The sequence below is a fragment of the Puntigrus tetrazona genome, chromosome 23 (genome assembly GCF_018831695.1).
Source record: "Puntigrus tetrazona isolate hp1 chromosome 23, ASM1883169v1, whole genome shotgun sequence".
NCBI classification, from domain to species: Eukaryota; Metazoa; Chordata; class Actinopteri; order Cypriniformes; family Cyprinidae; genus Puntigrus; species Puntigrus tetrazona.
In genome coordinates, this window is record NC_056721.1 from 8,052,994 (window position 1) to 8,076,688 (window position 23,695).

General features: G+C 37.9%; 1 long non-coding RNA gene across 1 annotated transcript; it reads left to right on the forward strand.

Annotated features, from left to right (window-relative positions):
- The first annotated feature begins 1,343 nt into the window (after nucleotides 1-1,343).
- LOC122328539 lies at nucleotides 1,344-23,327 on the forward strand. The gene is made up of 2 exons (XR_006247805.1): nucleotides 1,344-2,070; nucleotides 22,725-23,327. It is a non-coding gene; the product is annotated as an uncharacterized LOC122328539 (long non-coding RNA).
- The last annotated feature ends 368 nt before the right edge of the window (nucleotides 23,328-23,695 follow it).

Below are 23,695 nucleotides of genomic sequence, written 5' to 3' on the forward strand. Positions count from 1 at the left end.
CAAAGTCCACTGTGAGCCTAAGACCTAAACAGGGGTGTCTAACCCAGTTCCTGCAGGGCCAGTGTCCTGCAGATTGTAGCTCCAACCAACCTCAACACACTTGCTTGGAAATTTCAACTATTGCTACTTCCCTTCTACAGTACAATAGGTGAAAAAGTACAGGCAGAACGGCTGAATTCACAGTATTCATACAACAACAGGTAAAATGCACTAGATGACCTATACTTTCACAGAGAATTCACAAAAAGCATCTGATACTTTACAATTCTATGAGACCACGGGAAGCGAGTTTTGTGAATGACTGGTACGTGACTAGTAGGTCAAGACATGGCAGATATAGGATATCCGGATTACATCAATACTACATACTGTACATTCATTCTAGACCGAATATATATTTAGGCATTGTGAAATGCATTCCTCATTAAAAGTACCATCTTAGTATTTGATTTCAGATCCAGAGGCTAAAAGTACTGAGCTGAAGACATTAAGGTAAATCGAGGAGGAAACCTCAGGAGGAACCAAATCTCTACAAACAAACATACATCTACGATGCTCTGTTACAGAAAAGGACACGCTACAGACTACAAAAATCACTGTGCAAACAATTAAACAAGGCATCAATCAATTATTCAATGACTAAATTAATAAACACACAAACAAGATTTAGTGGGGGAAACGACTCTCACTGGATTATGTGACTCAAATTGACTGGCTTTCCGTAACAAACAAATAACAAGACTCCCATTCCATCAGTCTGATGAACAGAAGCAGTGACTCTCTGCGACTCTCTCTTCAGTCTCAGTGGCTCTGACCATAGATAGCAGAGCGCACAGAGCCACCAATCTACTGGGTGGTGCAGGGCAGGGCAAGGCAAGGCAGGAAACTAAGCGCACCTCTTTATTTGGCTTGCCTAAAAATACTTCCAGAGGCCGAGCTGAAAGTCTGGAGGTGTAGGCAGACGGCGAAAGGGATTTAAGGTGTGCTGACGGAAAGGACAGGGTGGGGACTGAATTATATTAGAAGAGTTTTTTGGGGGACGGGGATGGAAAGAAAATAATACAAGGTAAGGAGGTGTTCAAGTGACAGAAGAAGCGATGTAATTCCCATTTGACAATTAGCTCCTCCCCAAGTGCAAGCCCCACCCACACTGGCCACGCCCCTTGCAGATCAGTGCAAGCCAGCTGCACTTGAAGGGCTATTTTTTGCCCTGCTTCACTAAATAAGGCCAGGCAGAGTAGGGGAGTGGGTGCAGGGCCAGGGGGGCTCCTCTTTGCCTTGACCCTCGGAGTATAAAAGCTTTGGAGCAGTGGGAGGCTCCTCCGACCAGCCCCTCTGCACACTCCCCGCTTGTCCCGTCCAAACGTTCGGCATAAAACATGTTTGAAGTCAACATTATGACATTTAAGTATTTTTTAAGCTAACGTTTGTTGTTTTCGGTGACATGGACGCGGATCGGTGACGTCATTTTTGCCCTTAATGGCTGCCGTCTCTCGTGTGATAGGACAAGGACGTTTATTGGACAAAGTATGGACAGAACTGTCAGGCAGGATGGAATACACAGTGAGGACAAATGAGAAGAACGGGAAAAAACTAAGACAGCCTCATCTCTTCGCTCTTTACCTCATATCGACTTTCTCTTGCTCCGTCTGTCTCACTCTTTTTCCGTCTCTCTCTCTGAGCTCCTGTCTCTCATTTAGTGCTGTCAGCATACTGTCCATACTTTCTCCTACTCGTGTTTTTATTGGGGTGTAGCTCTATACGTAGCTTGTTCGCTCTCTCAGGACAGGTGGGGAGGTGTTACCGTAGGTCTTGGGACCATTTTATCTGACCTGGTCAATTTCGTCCAATATTTTTGATAATTCGCTTTTCCGTTTGCGCCGAGAACACTCCAGTATTGACGCCAACGCTCTGCATTTCTTTTCATCCCCATCTCTTTCTCATCTGTCCACCCCCCCTTCTCTCTTTCTCTCTTTCCTCTCATCCTCAAATTCTCAAACGCTGAATCAGCTGCTTGGGAACGGACGCTCCCCCTGCCTCTTGGATCCACAAACAAGCTGCTTCTCCCTGGTGAGTATTTGTGTGTGTGTGTTTGCGAGTAATTACATATACATGCACGTACTGTAAGTGTGTTTTACCACATTTCAGCCTGTCCGGGTCTTTGCTTTTCTGTTGACGTATCAGCGCGTGCGTGAGGATAAAAGGGGAACAATCATAGACAGCATGTGCAGCCATCCGGCTCCTGTCAAAGTAGTTTTAGCAGCAGTGTTAGCATGCAAAGCTAGCAATTCCACACTGCATCACGCTGAGAGCTCAGACTTAAGCAAATACGCTCTTCGTTATGACTTTAACTGTAAACTGATTTTTACATGTTAAATTTCTTTCTAGAGACTTTAGCGCTTCAGCCACTGTTGGCCCCTGACGTTGATATTTAGCCCTGAGGTGGGCCAGGGAGATGCTTACTTTTCTTTTTCTAATTTTACTTTGATGGCTCGAGGACAGGCATTAGCCCCTGGGCTGTCAGTCATGTTTAAATGTGGACGGACAGGAGCTGGGATGGATCAGGTGACATAAGGATGGCAGCAGCTGTTGCTGGTGGTTGGAGCTTTGTGAAGCTCTGGATGTTCAGCTAGACGCAGGAATGGTACACCTGCTTCTGTGTATGTGCGTTGATTGGCGTGCGAGCCTATTTCCCGGTAATGCTGCTATCTATGGCTTTGAGCTACTAGGGGAACGACTTGTATGAGGAGATGGCCATGACTCTGTGTATCAGCGTAGGGTCATAGGGGTCGATTTACACAAACCACAGACTGATATCCTATAAGGAAGGGATGGTGAGAGAGGTGGGTGAAAGCGGGAGGAGTGGGTTTGATTTATGATGAGGACTTTTAGTTTAATTACTCAGGAGGACAGTGCTGATGCAGAAAGAAGAGCCACAATTTACTTAGCTATTAGCCGTTAGCGACCGATCACTGCCTCTGGCAATGCGCCGTTAATGCACGCGAACAGAAAATGAATTTCTAAACAAAATTAGTTTTTTTTTTCTTGTTACTAAACTGTAATTATTTAAGTGCATTACCAAGACTGGTGCCTAATTTTAAAATCACAGTTTTTCTAACAATCTAAACTGAACTTAATTGTTGTTTAATATTCACACACACAATTCAAACAAACACACTAAATCACATTTGTTTGCCTACATTTTTTCCTCCTTTTATTAGTTTTATTTTTTTTTTAAATTCAAGGTTAAATTGACTAATTCATTGTATTTTTGATTAAATGTATTGAATGCAAAAAGAGCGAATGCTCTATAGTCTATACTACTTCGCATTAACTTTGAACTAAATTGTACATTATAAAATGAAAAAGCTAGATTTTACTAAAGTCACAATCTTTTTAACCACACTAAACTCTTCATAAATGGATAAAAACAAATGCTCTTAAATGACAAAATGCAGTTCCCTTTGCTAAATCATAACAGTCTAAGTGCACTGGAAGACTGTGACTTATTTGTGAGACAGTATTTGTTCTGTTGCTCCTGTTAAAGTGCTTTTAACAGAATAATTTTAATCAGGCTAAACCGCACTAAAGTATATGTAATGGATAAGAACAAATTATGCTCTAAAATTATATTGTTTTACCCAAATTTAAAGTGCATTAGCAAGACTTTGTTGATTTCTTCTGTTCCTCCTGTTAAAAACGGTATTTTAAACAGTCTAAACTGAATTGAACTAAACATTTGCATGTGAAAATGCGTCTCAATCCAATCACAGAACAAATGTACTGTCAGTGTTCAAGCAGCATATTGTGGTCGCACTGAGATGACTATGTGTGAACATTAGACAGACAGTGTTGGATTGTGGGACATGTGGAGTGTGATGGGAGAGGCTGCTCTGATCACATGCATAAATATGTCCTGCTCTGTATGCGCGCTATGACTCGCCGAGCGCCTTTGAATTCTCATCTACAGCGCACGCAGCATGTAGGCTAGTGTGTTTAAGATAGTATCGGATCACTCACCCACAATCCCTCTAGCTTTTTTATAATAACTACTCATAAATTTCACTTTTGCTTATCTATGATCAAAAGTAATTAACACTCGTTCTGTAAAGGATTCAGCCGTATGGTTATAAACCACATGGTGGCATTGGATCAGAGACGCGGTCTGTTCCTCCTCTGACTGCCCTCTGCTGTAATTATCAGTCACATATCATTCACACTATCTCTCTCTCTCTCACACACACACACACACACACGCACACACACAGCGCACTCATTGAGTACAACTGCAGCCATATATTTCTGCAGTCCCGCTCCTTTCCTCATAATTATCTTATTTTTACACAGGATGGACTGGTACCCTTTTCCTCTCTAACACACTCAGGCATATGCAAACTAACCCTCGACAGATTTGCTTAACACTCTTGAGAAGGGCTTCATTAGAGGAGTGACATCAGCGATGGTCTAATTCATTAAAAGAGCGAGTCAGCTGAGCAGCATTTGCTTATAAATTGGTATTGATCAGAGCAGGAAGGAGAGCAGAGGGGATTTTCAGGTGAAAGAAGCTCTTAACACACACACCTCTATAAGGACATGCCACACACTTATTTTGTTTCATATAAAGCGAAAAATGATTGCCTATAGGCCAATGAAAAACGAAAATGAAAACTTATTAAATGGATGGACGTTCAAGAATACCCAAAAATTTAATTCACTTCTAAGGACAATTTATTTCTTAAATGATAGCTGTGTAAAACACACACACACACACACACACACACACACACACACACACACACACACACTTAGATATCTAAATACCATGTTAGATATCTAGATATCCAAATGAACATGCAATTGGTTTCTACAGTTTGCTGATTAAGCTAATTATAATTATACAGACTATCCATTGAACAACAATTTTTGATTGATAAATAACGTAAAAAATTAATGAGAAATGTTTAAAAATATTAAATTAACATAAAATTAAGATGATTAAATTAAGATGAATTATTAATTCAGTTTTGGCCATTTTTGTCCAGTTTAGCCACCTTCTGCATTCATTCACATAGCATCTCTAATGAGGGTATACTGCACCCAAAGGATTTTTGAGATATTCTTTTAGTTCTCATAGCATAATTAAATCATTTTTTGAGATATTTTAAATGCATCCCTTCGTGCATAAATAAAAAAGTCAAAAAAGTAACCTGCAATTTACACACTTGTCATAGCTTAGAGCCACTGTTTGAGAAAAGAACGGTTTTTAAATTTCACCACATATTTGTCTTTTATTATTTATAACTAAATTACACTGTTGTGTAAAAGTGTAGCACATATCTTTCAGTGGTAGCTGTTGTACATTTCTGTCAAAATGATGTTATGGTATGTTTAAAGGTATAATTGTTTGCACATTTTTATAATAATGTACGTCACCGCACACTATTTTTATATTTTCTTTACACCCAATCACCTAAGTACCACAAAGGTACATTTGTATTTGCCATGCCAATAAAGCACTTTATACTGTAAGTGACTGGAGAGAGAGAGATGGTAAAAGGGTAAGAGACAGTGCGTGCTTGCATGTGTCAGGGGTCAGAGAGACCGAGAGAGAGGGAGGGGTAAAGGTAGTGAGTGAATTAGGAGGAGGAGGAGTGTACTGGCTCTATAGGCTGTGCATTATAGATGATGAGAGTGAGAGAGAGAGAGAGAGAAAGAGAGGGAGAGGGAGCTGGACAGGATAGATGTAGAGAGGGCAGGTCAGGCACGTTTATTCCCCATTCATTTCCAGACATCAGAAGATCAGGGTGCACAGCAGCCCTCCGCTACACCTAAACTTTCTCACTACACGCATGTGAAGAGAGAGACAGAGAGAGAGTGAGAGAGAGAGAGAGAGAGAGAGATGGGGCAGAGAAGGGGGGAGGGAACTGAAAGAGTGTAAGATAGAATGAGAGAATGTGAGGTATAGACTCAGATAGCAGAACAGAGAAAGAGAGAGAGAGAGAAAGAGAGAGAGAGAGAGACTGCAGAGGCAGCACCTGGGACACTGAGAGGAAAAGCTAGAGCACTTCTTCCTGTTTGCCCTTTATTGTTTTATTCTTCCTTGTGGTGCATTGGCCCATCTGAAGCAGGGGGACTCTACCTGACAGCTACCCACTAGGTAAGCACCGAATCTCTCTCTATCTCTCTCTCTCTCTCTTTCTCTCCTCTCGCTGCAGCTGTACCTCTCGGGCTGACAGTCAAGGTGAATCGTGTGTGGCTGCGCTCTGCGTAGACTAAGTGAAAAACTGCTCTTCCAGTAAAACTAGCACATGCTGCCTGGTGTGGGTGTGTGCGTGCGCGTGTGTGGGTGTGTGTACAGCAATGCAGTTTTCGCAGGGTGAAGAGGAAAGAAGAAAAATTGTATGAATCTATCACAACTGAGATTCGTATTTTGCCTTCCTGGAGTGTCAAAAAACGGAGAGAGAGCACCTCCTGATGTTATTTTTACGGACTTCGGCTGGCTTATTGAAGTGAAATGACGTGTAAAAACCCTCAACGTTAGCGACCTGACCTGTAAAGTCACAAGACCGTGCGATTTCCGGGATATAACTGCCAAAAAAAAAAGATTTAAAAATACACTACTCCGTTGTATGGCGTGAAAATGAACTGTGCCGTCTTGTGACATTTGTACGCAAATCGGATGTAAAGTTTTAAAAGTGCGAAGGACGCATCTGTGCATGGATCTGTGTGCTGTTCGGTTGTGGATTGGCCCGTAGATGCTGATATTTGTGGATTATTAGGGTTGAATGATATACTTTTGTCCATGTGCCCATATATCCTGCTTGGTAGACATACTTCTTTATATGCCCATATGAACAAGAGCAGCTATGGAATGTAAAGAAGTATGTATCCCAGGTGAGAGAAAAAACGGGGCTGAGAAACACACACATTCTGAAGGACTGGTGGTTTTACGATAGGTTTGAATGGTAGATTTTTGTTTAAGCGGATGGGTGTAGAACGCAATTTGAAATTGGTCTGATATGCAGTTACGAAAGACAACTCTTGGCCTAATAGTGAGTGTATGTTATTGTTAAATTTGGTTATGTACAGGGTGACGTGACGCAATGGTGGCAGGAGCGCTTGGGTTTCTATGGAGTAATCAAACAGTGGTCGCCTCATGTCGAAAACACATAGACAGCAGTTCAGATGGTGCAGTGAACAAATGCTTACTAATGAATAAAATCGGGGAGGAACAGAGACAGTGAAGAAGAGAGAAAGAGAGATAGAGCTTTCACATAGCATCAGAGTGATCCTGATGAAGCCGCTGGGGTGAAGAGTCTTCAAAATTATTTATAAGAAAGTCCAGTTGCTTTGATTGCCGGACGTTTATGTCTGTGATTTCTTGCTGAACGTGAACATCTCAGTTTTGACAGCTGGTTATAATGACCTCTGCTAATCACTGGGAACACGCTGGCCACTGCTATCTCGTGCTATTTATCCTCTAAATTAGCTGGAAAGGATTTTTTTTTTTTTTTGCGTTTTATTGTTTTAAAGAGATGTAACGTTGCGATACTCAAGAAAATGGCCAAAACGCAGTTGCGTATTGCGGTAATGGGTGGTTATTTTACTAGAGTAAATTACGCAAAGTAAAAAAAAAAAGAAATTAAAAAAAGAAGTGTATAGTTTAAATCTGGTAATTAAAAGCTACAGTGTAATTTTTGTGTTTTAAAAATGTACATCTACAGAAAATTGTGGGCAAACAAAAGGCAGAGCAGAAAGAATAAATAAAATAAATGTATGAAATAAATTGGTTAAAATTATTAATTAAAAAGAAATAAAATAAAAGTACAGTAATTAAAATAAAAATCTATACTTAAATCTATCATGATTATTCATTAAAAAGAAAATAATAATATGACCTATATATATATATATATATATTTATTTTAATTTTTTATATATATTATATTTATTTTAATTTTTTTGTTTTTGCGTTGTGGAATAAAATAAAACAGACGTGAACTATACGGGCAACTCAAGCACCTCCACTTAAAATGGATGCGCTTTACCAACCGTTTTGTCCTCTTAGCTTCTGGCAGTCTTGACGCTTCATTAATAAATGTATATATTTCATCTCCACAGAGTCTCTGTACTCACAGAGGGACTAAGTACATAGATGAACTTTTGGATAGACAGGCCCAGCTGTCCTGCTTTTGTATCAAGTGTGTGTGTGTGTGTGTGTGTGTGTGTAAGCGCTGCTGGGGAATATTCACTTAGCCTTCAGCAGCAGAGCAGACCAGAGTCTTGATGTCTGTGGACTGTGTTACGGGAAGCTGTGTGATGGTCAGAGGTGGTCAGAACCCGGTAAAGCGCGTCCACTGAGACCCACAATCACATCAGAGGATGCGCAGGCTACACCAGCACCGAGCTGAGCAGGGCCTGTTTCGATCCGACCAGCGTTTATGAATGAGATATTGGAGAAAAAGTGGGTGGAACATCTTTAAAAACTTATAATGGCTGCTATGCATTCGTCGTTTGAGGTCTTCAGTGGGTAAGTGTAAGAGAAAGTACAGCAAAAAAATCCTATTGAGGGAAGGAGAAAAAAAAAAATGATGAAAGTGGGATAAGCCTCCCATGGGATGACTGGAAAGAGAGAACGAGTGACCGAGAATGAACGCTACGTACGTAGATGAGCGAATCACAGGAGGAGATTGGTGGGACAAGCGTGCGAATGTAAAATAGCATGTATACGAGGTGGAGAGAGAGAGGGCTGTGAAGCTGCTGGACGGAGGGATGGAGGGGGCTGGGAGGTGTATTGTTCTGTCACTTTTCCTGTGTCAGCAGGTGGAAGCGTTCATCAGGACATTAAATATGCAACAATGCTGACTGAGCCAGTGAGCTGAGACAGCCAAAGCCCAGCACTGAGGGGACTGTAGGGGCCAAGGGGCCCACTAGAATCCCCCCACACTTACTAGTCCCAGTTTAAATAGAGGACAAACCCAGCGTGTGCTGTACAAACCAGGTTTCCAACAAGCTATTTGTCGGCCTACGCTTGTAATACAATCACGGCCAATAGGAGGATATTAGATGTTTAATGTACTGTTATGAAGAGTGTGGCTTGGGATCGATGGGCCGCGGGGACACCCGGCACAAAAATAGAGAGGCAAGTGAATGACAAAATGTCTGATCATTCATCGCATGTTAAAATAAAATTAAGATCAAATTTAGAAGAAATAAACTCAATGTTAGGACATTGTAGATGCGGCAGTTTATGAGTTATTAAGGGAAATATTCCTTGAACTCAAAAATGTGGAAAGAACAGGAAAAAAGCTGAATAATTACAGGATAGTTTTTCTTATACATTGATACATTTTTTTTTTACGAAATTCATAAAATTTACACAATAAATTGATTAAAATTATGCTGTTCTCTTATTTCTATTCATCTAAGACTCCTTAAAACATCTTTAAAAGTTTGGAGTGTTTTTTTTTTAATGAAATGTACACTTTTGCTCAGCATGGAAGGACAATGGAATCGATCTACAGTGCCAATAAAAGGCATTTATGATGTTATAAAAAATTATATTTCACATACATATTTCAAATAAGCGCTGATCTATTAAAGGTTCTGAAAAGAAAGTTGTAAAGTTTCCACAAAAGTATGAAGCAGCCCACCTTATGTGAAACTGATCATAATAAGAAATTCATGCGCCATCACAGATATGAATTACATTAAAATGCGTAATATATATTTTTTTAAATATCATTTTAAATGTAAAAAATATTTTACACTAGTACCGATTTTAAATCAAATAAACGCACTCTTGGTAATAATAGACTTTTTAAAACAAAAAAAAATTAAAAAATCTCACAGACCTCAAACACGGTAGTGTATATGTGTATCCCATACATGCAAATGGAAGTAGAAAATAGATTGTATATATATATATATTTAATTATTTATATTTTTATTAAATGTAGTACAAGAGAGACTTGAGGAACAGCCAGAGCATGCTCACCACTGAGCTACAGAACTGACCTAAAATAACTTCAGAGATGCCAAAAGAAATCAAGTCACCGAATAAATAGAGTAGCGTTTAATGACATAACAGTAGATCTACAAGCAGTAAATCCCACTAGAAAAACATACGCAAATTGGCTTGAGTGTAACGTGGTAAATCACATCCTGTACATGGGTAATCTCACTATAAGATAAAGTAATTTCTGAGAATGATTCGCTTGTCACGTGTGCCAAGCGGGGAGGCAATAATGGTTGAGATAAAAAGAAATATTTCCGGGGAGGTTTTGGGATTTGTAAAATCATAAATCGGTGTCTGATTTGCGAGATTATGAAAAATATGTTGGCTGATGGTGTCAGGTCGACAGCGGTGATTAAGTGCAGCGCAGTCTGGAAGTGATGCGGGTGTGACTGTGAGGAGGCAGATAAATCAAGGACAGTTTATCAAGACCGGCAATAAGGAGGCAGGTTACAGAGCATGACATTATTAGTCTTCCTAACACAAGCGTGCTGAAGGGTTGGGCTCAGAACTGACACGTAAATGAAAGGAAACTGTGGTGCAGGATGTGACGTTTTTGTGCCTTTCAGAGGCTCTGATGGACACCTGAGGGCAGGGGCGTACTGGGACAGGAACATCACAACCTATATTACAATATTACACATGCAACTGTATTTCACAGCAGTTCTGATGCAATCTCTGTAACCCATATATGCTGTAGCATGCAAATGTTTGGATTTGGTAAGATTTCATGTGATTAAGATTTTTGGTAACACTTTAGAATAGGGAACGCTTACTCACTATTAACTACAACTTTTTCGTCAATAGATATGCTTATTAATAGTTAGTGAGGTAGTTGTTAAGTTGAGGTATTCTGTAGGATTAGCAATGTAAAAAAGGTCATGTAGAATATGGCATTATTACGTGCTTAATCACTACTAGTAAATTCTAGTAATATGCAATAATTACTAATATTGTAGTAATACGCTAATAAGCTAATTTATAAAGTTAAGAGACCCTTAAGTAAAGTCTTAACAGATTTTTTTGTTTTTAAAAAAGTATCTTATCAGCTGCATTTGATTATGAAATACATGAATCAAAAGAAGTATAAATAATAATAATAATATTTTGAAATATTATTGCCATTTCAAATAACAATTTTATATTTGAATATATTATAAAATGTAATTTATTCCTGCAACACAAAGCTGAATTTTTCATTACCCTTTAGTGTCACATGGTAAGAAAAAACTTGCTGCTCAAGAAACCTTTTTTGCTTTTTTAAATCAGTGTAGAGAACAATGCTTCTTATATATATTTAACATTTATTTTACAGTACATGCACTTACATATATTTACAGTGTACCTATGCAAGTACATATTATGAGTAACAGGACTGAAGAAAAAAAAGTGCTACCTATATTTTTATACACATCTTTGGTCTCACTTTTGGCTAATTTAATGAATTATTGCTAAATAAAAGTATTAGATTATTCTTTTTCATTACGTAAGCAAACAGCAAACATGTGTTCACACGAAAATATTTAAGCCCATTACTTGTCACTTTTCAATAAATCAGGATGCATTAGTTTGCACCTGCTTTATGATGCACTCTGCACTCTCAGAAAAAAGGTGCAAAAGCTGTCACTGTAGTGGTACCTTTTCAAAAACTACATGTTTTTACCTTTTAGATACTAATGTGCACACATAAGATAAATAAATAAATAGTACCTTCCCAATAGCAGATGAGGAAACTCTGCAGGCTTAGATATGAGGCCTAAATGATGGTGATTGCTTTCCCCCCAGTCCATCCATCCTTGTTTGAGTGCGTGTTGTCAATTTATGAAGTTAGAAACTAGAAAAGATCTAATAAATCTGCACTTCTTATTCACGCTGCATTTATTAATCCTTACTCTGAAAAACTTAAACTGAAGCGCAATTTAATTATAAAAAGAGCATATGTGTTGACGCCTTAAAGATGATTTCTCTGTCTGTAAAGCATTTTGTATTCCAAGAGGTGGAGCTGGGGACAAAGGTCTGGTCTCAAGAGAGTGTGTCAGGATGAGATCAGTGTTTGATCCAAATATTCTGTCCCTTTAGCCAAGCTCCTTGTCCTGGGCTACCGCTGGGGGCTCATCAAGCTGTCAATCAAACTGTGTGTGTCAGTGTGTCAATGCCTTCTGTTTGAAAACCTAGAGAGCTGCCTTGCTGCCTGTTTCCTCGTGAAACTAGAATTCAACCTCCTGAGTGACTGATCCTGAGTACTCAGAAAAGGACTTATACATAGTTCAAATAGTGCAGTACAAATTATATATATATCAATATATCAGCTTAAAATTGATATCAGTACATGATTTATTATGCAAAGTGCTTTAGTTTATTCACAAAGGAATTCAACTGATCAAAAATGACAAAAGTGGCATTTACAAAAGACAGCTACAAAATATTTCTGTTCTGGGGGGGTTCCACAAATATATTAAGCAGTGCGACTTGGATACTTTTGCAGCAAATCAGCATATTACAATGATTTCTGAAGGATCATGTGACACTGAAGACTTAAGTTAATTAAAATGAAAATGTATATGTTATTTTAATAATGCAAGTAATATTTATAAATAAATAAAATTAAATAAAAAAAAACAATAAATGAACATTTAGGGTAAACAGCCTTTTTTTAAATGTTCCAAATAATTTTTTCAGTTCTTTTCATAAATTATAAATAAACAATTATAATGTAGTATAATGAAATCCCAGACTCCCTAATTTCCTCAGGCTACTATATGCTCTTTAAAAATATTTCCTACAGAGGCAGCTCACAGACTTTTTGGAACAAAGCAAGCAGTGAAAGGCCTCAATGAATATTTCCACAAGCAGCAATTTAAAACTATTTAACCAATTACGTATGCCGTTATTCAGCTGCAACTGACTATGAATGAACAAAAGGTTGAATTAACCTATAGAGAACAAATCAAGCTTTGAAATATTTTTCACGTGCTTATGTCCTGTGTCAGCGTACGCAAATCGCTGCGTCTCCACGAACCGGAAAAATTCCTGTGCGGTGCAACACCCAGGCCCACACACACACACACACACACACAAACGCACGCACACACCCACCTCGCTTCAGTGCCACTCTCACGGAACACTCGAACCGAGGATCAATGCGTTGGTAATTTGTTTCAATCAATTAAAGCGACATCTGCTAGCATTTAAACCCCAATAACAGTCAGCCTTATCTAGAACGCGCTCCCACTGCAGAAAAACAGAGAAGGAAAGAGAGAGACACGCTGTAAAGTCCTGCAAATATAGAATAGAACTATAGAACTATAGAATATCACAGCATAGATGAGTATCGCAGATGGACATATTATTACGGGCTGTAATTGTTCTTTTAGCTGAGCTGAGGGCATTTTCTCGGTGGGAAGTTTGTCGTCTATGACGTCATAATTACTTTTTCCCATCACTCCGGAGTTGTCGGAAGGGCTCAACATTTCCTAAAACCAGCTACAGCAGCAAAATCATCCAGAGACGAACATGCGTTGTATTCCTCCAAGTGCTCTCCCAAAACGCCCTGATACCGAATGGATGTTCTTCCCAAAAATTAGCATGTTGGATAATTAAAATTCACTGGAGCTGTAAACCAGGAGGAAGTAATTAAAAGAACAAGGGCGCTCCGACGCAAAGCTTCATTCCATCGGCGACGAGGAAAACATTAATTCCTGTACTTTTTTTTTTTTTCCCCTCGCTCCTTCTGATATGAAACAGGAGTCGTTCAGTGCTGCAGACTGCATGCAGCAATGTGGCTCACCCTCAGCCCGAGGCATCTTCCTCTTAATTGAAATAAGTTCGTATTACACAGTCACTGCAATTTCAGCAAATTCATTACAAACAGTAACTACAGTGTTACTAAATTGTAATAACTACGTAATTGGCATATTAATATCAGAAACGGCGCCCGGACGTCACACCATTTGAGAGTGGTGGGTGTGTGAGAATAGTAAAAAATCTCCTGCAGTGGTCTATCTTTCCTCTCCCAGGGCCCCCGCTCCTGCAGAGTCAAATTCACTACCTGAGAGTTCAACGCACATTCAGCAACACTGGCCACCATAAAAACACATTCTATATTGTTCGCTCTACCAGCAGGGACAGAGGAAATATTTATGGTTTGAATAAAAAGTAAACATAATGTGGGGAGAAAAAAAAAACATTTGTGGAATAAAGAAATGAGAACATTCGTAAATGTAGAGGAGACTGGTGACAACTGTATCATTCTTTTTTCCTATATTAGCCAACGGTATCCTAATCAAATATTTGCACATATTCTGATAACTATCCGCTACCTTATTGATATTATTCACTTTATTGATATAATACTTTATGCTTAATATGGTACTAGTTAAATTATTCAGGCTTTCAGGAATTTATATCATTTATATCATCAGGAATTTATATTATATAAATTTATGGAAACAAACATTTCCAGGATTCAGTATATTATGCAACGTAGCAAAAATCATTACACAGTATATGCAATTTCAAATTATACTTAAAATGGCTACTAAATGCAAAGCTTGAGTTGCCTTTATAATTTGCCAAAAAACAAAAAGCAGCAACATAAGTAGTGACAATGTGTGTGTAATATATTTATAAAAATAAAAAATTTATAAAATAAGATATGTATAGATGTGTATATATATATAAAGGAGTGTTTATGTTTACATAAATGCATATATTGTGTCGATAAGTCAGATTATTAAATGAGTATAACAAAATATTTTCACAAAATTAAACAATCACAAATCTTTTACTCAAAAAAAAAAAAAAAAAAAAACACACCAAGTTTCATCACTCTACAATTACAATTACTTCCCGTCTCCCTTAAAGCATGTCTATTACAATATATAATGTAAGCATTAAAAATAATGGTGCTTCGTGATGTCACAGAATAACACAGAATATTTTTTGTTCTTTTTTGGTTCTTCATACTATAAAAGTGTAAGAAAAAGAACAGTCTTTCAAGAACCTTTGACTGAATGGTTCTTTGTGGAACCAAAAATGGTTCTATGTTATCACTGTGAAGAACCTTTTAAGCACCTCTAAGTTTAAGACTTACTAAATACCTTAAAGTCCGTAATGAATTGTCATGGTGCCATTTTTAACAAGTGAAGTTAGCACAAACACAACAACATCTCACGTCTATGGTTACCAAGCGTAGCTAACTGGAACAACATGGAAGTTTAAGTACAGGTGAGCAGGCCATACTCACATTTATAAGGAGCGTCCGTGATCACACAGTCCTTTAAGTGCACATATATTTCAGAGGTGCAGCGTCAGGAAGAACCTAGTTAACATTCCAGCACCGGCACGCAGGGTGTTAGCCAAGTGCTGAGAACATTACTGAGAGAGACAGAAATGAGGAGATTGAGTGATAGAACGCAGGATAATAAGGAAGGACATTGGGGAAAGAAGGGTAAGATGATCCTAAAGAAGTTTCAGTATAGAGAGACCTCAAAAGAGTTCTCAGTGCTGATCTATATATTCATCATATGCATTGCAGAGATTCGCTTCATACTGCTGTGACATTAGACCGACCTCACTGCATCTACATTAGAGATGAAAATAGAGCTTTAATAATAAGAGCCTGTGTATGAATTAGCACACACACAGTACGTCAAAATAAAATATTTTGTATTAAATAAATAAAATAAAACAAAACACACCTTTTAACGGAAAACAGAAACATTGTCATTTGAACTAAGCAATAAATAAAGTTTCAGAATTCTTAAAAAATGCTAAACAAATATTATGACACTTTTTAAAAGCAATGAAGATTTAACATGATTTTTAGAATATTTATAAACCAATTGAACCCATACATATGAATATTACTTATAGCGTAAATAAGTGTTTCATGAATGAGCATATCCTTCCATGTGATTTCAGACAGCATTCACAAACTCTCACAACATATGACCTCAGCTCTTAGTGTGTGTCGAGCTTAGCCCTCATCCGTTCAATATAGAGAGCCTTCGGTCTGCCCCTGGTCTAGTTTCAGGTGGACACACATTTAAACAGTCTCTCTAACACCAGGTTTTTCTCCGTGAACACTGAGGGAGAGAGAGAAAAGACACCACACAGCTGCGCTACACTACAAATCGTTTCAGCCAGATCACTTTTCCACTTCACTTCCTCTCCATTTTTTTCTTTTCTTCACCTTTTTATTCTTCTGTCCTTCACTGGTGAACTTTTTATTGTGAGTGAGTGTGTGTATCTAAAGCTCTTTTGCCGTTTCCACACTGCTTATAAGCTGTGTCTGTGTAAGGAGCCAGGGCCTGACATGCAATGAAACATTCTCAGTGTTGACATACACTACAGTTGTATATAAAAATGATAAGAAATGCCTGTTGAGAAGCAAATCAGCAACATTAAAGGGATTTCTGACGGATCACGTGACACTAAAGAATGGAGTTATGATGCTGGAAATTCAGCTTTAACATCACAGGAATACATTATTTTTAAAAAAAATAATGAAAACTAATATTTTTAATGTGTATTAAATAAATACAGCCTTTTAACTAAAATCTTATAGACCCCAAACTATTACACCATATTTCCATTTCTAGCACATTTTTTTTGTTTAATAGCCATGAGTTAATTTTCATCACAGCTGTTACGCATTATTCATCATGCTAGTTGGTTGCAGGCAGCATTAAGATTCTTACTTTAGAAAGTGTTTAATTGGGAAAAAACTATGTGGTCTTCTGTAGTCCTCCTTAGTCTCGTGAGATCCTTAAGGAGAATGTAAGCTGAGAGTAAAAGAGCAGAACTCGGGGGAGGTGGTAAAGCACATGTCTGAAATGACATATCAGAGCATCTTTACCGAACTTGAGTATATGTGTAGTATGAATACAATACAGAGATATTGCATCAGCATGCTGGCACTGTCATGTAACCTATGACTTGAACTGCATTACTCTTCCATGACATACATCAGAGGTGCCCAGTCTTGCTCCTGGAAGACCAATGTCTGGCAGAATTTAGTTGTAACCAGTCCCAAAACACCAGTCTGGAAGGTTCTAGCAATACTGGAGACCTTGATTAGCTGTTTAATTAGGATTGGAGTTAAATTCTGCAGAATAATGACCCTCCAGGACCAAGACAACCATGAATATGACGATCTCCCGTGACCTCACAGGATAGACAGTATACTTTTAATGAATACTGCATATTAGAACAGCTTTTCATATTCTGTAAGACAGGGAAGTATATTATTTGCTATTAACTGAATCTTTGGCATTCTTAAGATGCGCCATAAATTGATGTCACGTCATAAGTCAAACATTTCCCAAAACACACTCTCTACTTTTATAGCATGGTGCATCTTGATCAGTTTTTTTTTGTATTCTTTAAATATTACAGTATTTAATAATATTTACTTGTTAAATTTGCTTGTTAAATTCTCAACACAACGTATATACTGTTTCCCTGTTTCAACTCTCTCGCATCCAATTTATTTTCTCCGATTCTTGAGTCAGAACTCTAAGATATAATGAAGGTCATAAGGACATGAGAAGCTCCTTGAGTACAAGTGACTTTCCGAAGACCTTCAGTGTGGTGAAGACCATTCAATAACAGCGTGCGTAGCGTTGCTTTAGCTGCTGCTTCTCCTGCAGAAACAAAGATTTCAGTGCTGCTCTATTCCACATCCAGTGCTCCTCTTGGTGAAAAATGGACAGACGATGTGATAAAAGAGAGAGAGTGTGAAAAAATAACAGTGCTTCAAATTAGAGTGGATAAAAACTTCCACGCAGCCACAATTTAGATGCTGCAATTAGATGAAAATGTTACACCCTGGAGTAAAAGCCTCTATTAAACCAGATTACAGGGGCCCAAAGGTAATAAGAATTTTAGACCCCCTACAGTAACAGAGAAAGAGCAAATGATCTGGACGATTCCCACTGATCCAACATCTAGAGAAGCATAAGTGAAAAGGAATTAAATAAATAATTAGAAAACAAATCTAAATTGCTATTGATTTCCTTAAAAGGTGTTCCCGATAGATTAAAAGGTTAAGAAATAAAACCGCTTTGGGGATTACATCATTCTGAAATTAAATCAAAGATTTGCAAAACAAAGATGCCAGTAATCTCAGAGTACTCAAAACAGGATAAAACAGTGTTTAATTAGAAGAAACTGTCAGGGCATATTAAGTGGTGGTGCTCTTACGTGAGTTTTAATCTGACACTTTTGATCGTTTATAGTAAAAAGTGATTTTATTTTTAGTAAAAAAAATAAATAATAATAATAATAATAATAATACAGTATACTTCCACCTAACAAGTTTTGCTTCCCAGAATGTTAAAGGATGACAGTTTAGCCAAGCTACCCAAGCTAACCAAGCTTTTTTGTACAGTATTTAAGGACAAATCACTTAATTTCAGTTATGAGACCCTTTTCTTATTTATCTTTGTTATATAAGTTGTGAATCCAGAATTTAGCATGGAAAGGTTGAAAGGCTATTGTACTGTACTTTCATGGCTATACTGTATTTGTTTCTATTTTTATTGATCTATTTTGATTTATTTTTCCTTTTTTCATCCACTGTTCCTATTATTTACTGTCGCTATGCTGATATAAACAGAAAAACGTCCAAACAAAACAATCAACGTGAGAAAAAAGACCCTGCGTGATTAAATAGGCCCACAGACCACAATATACAACAGAAAACAGCTTCAAAACCAAAACCCAATTAAACGTTTAATGAACGGTGAATCAACCCAAATTCTGACACTTTGTTCCGGTAGAGGAGAGTCAAAAAGCTGACTACTGTCTACTGTATTTGTAGCGGTCTGCTGCCTGGATCAGCCAATCAGGGCTAGAAATAGTGCTGAGTAAGGGCCTACGCTAGCGCTCACGTCCGAATGCAGAGGCAAGGAGAGAAGCCAGCACTGCAAACACACTGCAGCACGCTCAGCACGTCTTCCCACATCCTCTGCCTTATCCGAGGGCACCTCCAAAACTCTAGCCCCAGGCCTTTGCGCAAAGCCAGGCCCAAACCACCAGCACTGGGGTCGCTAGTTGCGCTAGCATGATTCATCTCTTTTCAGAGAGTTCATGTATAGAGAAAAAAAAATGAACACAAACCGCTAAAGGTCCTTGTTAAAAGTTCACAGCCAAACACCGGTCAGTTCAGAGCACTGCTGCAAAGTGAATTAACTCAATTAGTAGGCTAGCTAATTAAAGTGTCCACAGAGGCTCTGCTGTGGCATCCACGGCGTGTGTATCTGATGGGGTCAGGTCTCCTAAACAACTCCATTACCACAAATCCTCTGCTGCTGTCTTTTCAGATCACTCTAGGCAGTTTCGCACAGGGTGGACTGTGCAGTAAACTTTCTCTGCCTTTTTTTGTGAGTCTTCCTGAGTAAGAAACCTCTACAAATTAACCCGGAATACCTCCTTATTGTGAATATCTGTCAAAAACTAGCTTCGCTGGCACCTGTCAAATGAAAGAGGTTGGTAACGATGCAATGATATAGATATGGTAAGTCGTTTCAAAGGGTTTCTCATTGACTTTCATGTCATTACAAACCTGTATATGGTTGTTTTTATTCTGTAAAACATCAAGGAAGGTATTTTAAGAAAGTTTTTTGTCCGTAGTGGAAGTCAATGGCCATCTAAAACGGTTTTGGTTTGGTAACCATTCTTCAAAATATCTTCTTTTTTTGTATTCTGTAAAAAAGGACACAAAGGACCACTTGGTTTTGGTTTTTTTCACTTACGTGTGCAACTAGAAGCACTTTTGTCCAGATATGGAGAGAGTGAGAGAAAAGAGGAGGGGAGGAAAGAGAGAGAAAGTCATAAAAACTGACAGGTTTTTTTTTTTGTAACACAATGTAATACCATGTATGCACACACTTTCAGCTGCCCTATTAATAAAACGAATATGTGGAACATATACTCGTAGAATAAATGCAGAAAATCTGTCTTTAAATCTGATCCACAACTTGTAACTCGGTTAGCATAAAAGCAAAAACAAGTCTTACAGGACAAAATCTATCGATTTAAAAAAAAGCATACAGTGCATTAAGCAGAGGATGATTGTTGTGTAAATGTGTCTATAAAGCTGTAATTATAGGCTTATCAATGTGTATCGACATGGTTTGGAAGACTAACTTATTATACATGGTTTTATGATGAATATGTTTTATTATTATTGTGATTATCAAGGTATTTAAGGTGCTGAGTGTATGGATCTGTGACGAAACATATCTTGATTCAGCACTCTCTTTCTCTTTCCTAATAGTCTTTTACCCTGTCCTCTGTGTGCACTGATCCACAGATACAACCGAAATTAACTCAGTGGACATTGTTTTATATATTTATTTCATGTTTTATATATAAAAATTTTTTTTGCTGGTATTTTGCAAATGTAGAATTCAGATACAGCATAATACAGGAGGTCAAACGTTTGCTATTACACACAAAGTTTTAATACCAATTATGCAGTAAATTTGCAATAGGGTCATGTATATACTCCGTGTTCTACTTCCCGTTTTCTAGTCGCTCTCTTTCCTTACACTGTGTCCCAACAAGGCCTATTTTTTAAACCCATACCGACAGCAAAAATTTTATTCTATAGTTAGGTGCAGATGGTGTACACTATAAAAGTGTTTATAATACTTTTGACTAAAAATAGCACACAAAACATTATTGCGGATTCTAATTGCGATTACAATACTGTGGGAAATAATTAAGCAGCTAAAGTCCTCTGTATATGCATGTGACCATCCTGACCTTATATACGTCACTCGTCCTCAAATATGAATTGCAGAGAAGTGGAGGAAGAGCGAAAGAGAGGGGAGGGAGGAGATGGGTATGTGGGTTGCTCTGAGGTATAAAACAAAAGCGAAGTGGATGCGGGAATGATTTAACAAATAGCCCATCATAAAAATATAATGCCACATTTTCCTTGAGCCAGATCATACACACACTTACACTATGAATACATGCTTTTTTTTTCCTTCAGGCAATCTAGGAAGAATGGCAGCCAACTTCCCTAATGGCGAAATTATTAGCTCATGCTAATTTAAAGATCCAGGAAAGGAGCCTGAAGGACAAAACATAAAGAACCGAACACAATGAGTTGGCCTAAACTGTAAAGAGCTGCCTTGTAAAAGCAGACTTCAGACAGAATGAGAAAACAGACAGAGAGAGCTTAAAAGGCAACGAGGGAGAATGAGACATAAAAAAGACAAAGCGAGACAAAGAAAGAGTGGAAAGTGGGGGGGGTAAATGGGAGTTAATTCTAGCAGTGTGTTGTCTTCTGGCTTCATTAGCCATATTGACAGACCTGTGATGAATTCATTTTCTCAAGATTGTCTGCAGTCATCATTTACATGCTTTCCTCTGTCATCTGTGGTCACTGCTGATTTCCTCTCCAACCTCTTCAGTTCGAATCCTGCCCTTTCTACAATCGCAAAACACCGTTATCCTGATCCTGACGGCATTAATTCTTGTTTGCTTTTGTTGTCTAAACTGATACTGGCTGTAATAGAGTCTCTAAAGCTGTGGTGTCAAACTCATTCTAGGTCCCGGGCCGGATTAGACTAAAACCCCTGTTACAGCTGGCAATTTAAACAGTGTAAGGATAGTAAGAGAAAATACAGTCTGATCTATTTTCGCATGACGCTAATGCAAGTTAAAGACAGAAAATTAACTTTTGAACTAAAAGTTTTAGAATCACTTCCTGCTGCTTTAATAAACAACAAGGTCATAAAACAAGCGATTTAAGATACAAATTTTACTCACTAGAATATATTTTTCACTGTATATAAAATAACTTTCTCTCTCTCTCTCTCTCTCTCTATATATATATATATATATATATATATATATATTATTTATTTTTTTTTTTATATATATGCATTATTTAAATATTATTATACAAGCATGTAACGACTACTTTGTGGGTTGATATATGTTTTTAATGGATCTTACATTATAAGCACCACTGTACTTTTTTCCTATAATGTAACATCAAGTTTTACATACATGAAAATTTCTTTCTGCCGTCTGCACAGTATCATAGCCATATAGAATAAGTGCAACTGAAGTCATGTAAATTTTAAAGCTAACTGTATTACTTTAAGATTTATTACTGCAGTTTTTTTTCCTTTTGTTGTGATAGGACAGTATTTAGATGTAAAGCTCCAGAATGGGAATGTTTCCACGATCTGGAACTCGCACTCCAGACACCATATGTCTATATTTATTCATTTTAAAATCCACAAAGCTTTTCTTTGCACCCATATTGTAACCGCCGTGTGTGGCTCTATGAGGAGAGTAAACTGCATTGCTCTGGGACAGCTATGTCACCCACAGATCCAGTTTCAGCTGAAAAGTGCAGATTTGTGTATACGCCCAAGTGCCGTATTCTGCACCAAAGCACATACCGTACAAACAGCTTTAAGATAGAGCCATATACCAATTAAAGAGCTATATCCTGCTGTTTCTGCACCGAATAAATGATTCAAATATCTCTCTAATACACTAATTAAAATAGCTATTTTTGCATTCATTTTGCATTCATGTTAGACACCTCCACATCCTGCATGTGTGTTTGACCCATCTGCCCTATTCTTTTTCTGGAGTACAAATCTGTGTTGGTGCTCTTAAAACATTAAGAATTTGCAATACATTTTTTTTAAACTGTACTGTTCTTTTTCTACAGGTTCTACAATGTCCTTCTCCTTTCCTGAGTTTGGGATTCTGGCACACACAGAAGTCTCATCCTAAAATGCTTTGCTAAAGCTGGTAAAATGGAACCAAATCAACTGTTTTATGGATTTGGTCCCCTTCAACCAGCTGTAGCTGTGCATTGATCACCCCGTAGAGCTGTGATGAAGAAAGGGAGGCGTTCAAAAGCACAATATTTGATTGTGCGTGAAGTTCACAGTGCAGGACCGGCTGTTGAATGCATGTTCCTTTAAGCACTAATATCATGATTAAACACTCTTTGTCCTCTTAAAGCCTAGGTGAGTAGTATATATGCCATGTCACTTATTATTTATGAGCTATAATTGTTGATTATGTATTCAAGCCAAATCACTATCATTGGAAAGAGGGCTCTGGGCTCTTTATGGCTGCCCATTGATTTCTTGTCTCTCTGCTGAAAGAGTGAGGGGAGGGTGGGGGTGTAGAAGATGAGGGAGTAGGTGCGTGTCAAGCTGTTGAATAAGTAAAACAGTCGTTCCTTTTCTCTCTCTTTTCCTTCTACACTTGTCGTGATTCTTAATGCACATGGCTGATCAATAAACGCTCATCCTGAAGTTCATAAACTGCTGAAGTGGTTTTGCTTTGAAGTGAAACAGACTATTCAGCTGGAAATAATGTAGGGCGGGGACGTGATTTTATCCATTGGGATTTGATTGGACTGAAACACACTACACTATGATGCTATTGGTTAATATTATTTTTCACACTCATGGTCAAAAAAACAACAGCAAAGTCGATTCAGAGGTGGAAAATATGATTGTTACATAAACAAACAGACTGCAATTTGATTTAGTTCTGCTAGTGTTGCATAAAAAAATCACCTTTAAAAGGTAAAGTGTGTATTATTTGTCAATGTTACAATACCATCTGCAGTATTTTAATTGTCGGTGTGTATCTATATATATATATATCTATATATATATATAT